General features: G+C 60.6%; 1 protein-coding gene across 1 annotated transcript in view; it reads right to left on the reverse strand.

Annotated features, from left to right (window-relative positions):
* The window catches only part of LOC128812973 (hydrocephalus-inducing protein homolog), a 54,478-nt gene extending 53,287 nt beyond the window's left edge, over positions 1 to 1,191 (reverse strand). The window contains exon 1 of the mRNA XM_053987703.1: positions 912 to 1,191. The gene's annotated coding sequence lies outside the window, so the exon portion shown is untranslated. The remainder of the gene's footprint in view (positions 1 to 911) is intronic.
* Positions 1,192 to 1,852: the final 661 nt, after the last annotated feature.

Genomic DNA, 1,852 nt, shown 5'->3' on the forward strand with positions numbered 1-1,852 from the left:
ATTTTAAACACAAGTTCCTTCTAAAGTAAACATCTTGGCCTTCACCTTGGAATTTATCTTCCAGAAGCACCATGTTTTCACATAGCAGAAAAGGACAACAGAAGATAAATCCTTGCCTAGGCAAAATTAATTCACTCTTTGGTAAACATCAAGTTGTGTAGTAAGATCCTAATGTGGCTTCTGTCACTCAAAAAAATTAATCCTATTTTCACAAAGGAACATGTGCACTAAGAACCAGCAATCTAGAAAGAACAGTCTGCTCTGATTGTCAAAAAAAAAAAAAAAAAAAAAAAAGCCATCTAGGAAAGCTCGTTTCAGGATGCTGCCAGACCGTAGCCACTTGTCACCTGGACACAGGGACTAACACTGGGAAATTATCTCAAGCTCTGGCCACGCTGCCACAGCAGCTCCGATGAAAAAGGATGCTGACTTAAGTAAGTGATTCCCGGAAGAAAAACAACAGCCAGTGTGTCAGAAGGGAAAGAGGTGCTGAGCAACACGCACAATCTGGCATCCACATTTCTCAGAGAAACCCAAACCCCGAAGGCACTTGGCCAGGCTTTCCCCCCCTTTTCTCCTAGCTGGTAGCGTGAAATACCACTGACAATCTTCTTCCCTTTGCACCTGCTGCCGAGCGCACACAAACCCCGCTGCCCGCCCCGGACCGGGAGCCCGGAGCTCAGCGCTGAGCCGGCGGTCCCGGCGCCGCCGGGGAAGGGACGGGGCGGCGGCTGCCGGGAGCGGGGCTCCCCCGCGGGGAAGCCACAGGTGAGGGAAATCGGCGCCAGAGCCGGGGGCTGCGGGGCTCGTACGGCGCGCTCCGAGCGCAGGGATGCCCGGGGTGGCAGCGCGGGCACCCCGCACCCGCCCGCGCCCCCGGGGGAAGGAGAGGGCGAGGGGCGATACTGGACCAGGCTTTGACGCGGATCTTCAGCTCGCCCTCCTGCGGCTCCGGCATGGCTTTCTTGGACACGCGGAGCTTGTTGAGCCCCCCGAAGGCGGAGAGCACCACGGCTCGCATCTCCTTGGCGTCCCCGGCGCGCAGGCTGCCGCCCGCGCCGCCCTCGGCCGCCTCCCTGCCGCCCTCCTTGTCGATCATCTGCTCCGTCTCCTCGGCTCGCTGCGCTCCCTCCTTGGCCATGGCGGGGCTGCGGCGGCTCCCGCGGCGCCGCCGTGCGAGGCCGGTGCCGCCGTGTGGAATGGCCGCGGAGCCGCCGGGGCCCGCCCGCCGCACTGCACCGGCTGCGCAGCGCCCTCCGCCCCGCGCCGCCCCCGCGCCGCCCGCGCCCGCCGGCCCGGGCAGCGCCCGCAGCAGCCCCCGGCACGGAATCACAGAACCAGGCCGGTTGAAAGGATCTCTGAGATCACACAGTCCAACTTTGTAACCCGTATCCACCTGGTCACCCAGACCACGGCGCTGAGAGCCACGTCCAGTCCTTCGACACCTCCAGGGGTGGGGACTCCACGACCTCCCCGGTCAGCCCATTGCAATGTCTAATCGTCTTTCTGTGAAGAAATTCTTCCCGATGTCCAGCCTCAACTCCCCCTGGTACAGCTTTAGTAAGCCCTGTCACTTGTTACGTGGGAGAACAGCCCGATCCCCACCTGGCTCCGCCCTCCTTCCGGGTAGTTGTAGAGAGGGATAAGATCACCCCTGACTGAGTCTCTTCTCCAGGCTGAACAGTCACCTTAGGCCAGCGCAGAGCCCAAAGCCCGCTGAGCTGAGTGTGAGGCCAGGCTGTCTGATTGGACCAGCCACCCTCTGTGCCCCAGAGCTCGTGGCACTGTGGATTAAATCTTCACTCGAGATGCCCGGGTCTTGATCCTCGCTGGGGAGCCCAGTGTGCAGAGT

Source organism: Vidua macroura, chromosome 11, assembly GCF_024509145.1.
Source record: "Vidua macroura isolate BioBank_ID:100142 chromosome 11, ASM2450914v1, whole genome shotgun sequence".
Taxonomy (NCBI): Eukaryota; Metazoa; Chordata; class Aves; order Passeriformes; family Viduidae; genus Vidua; species Vidua macroura.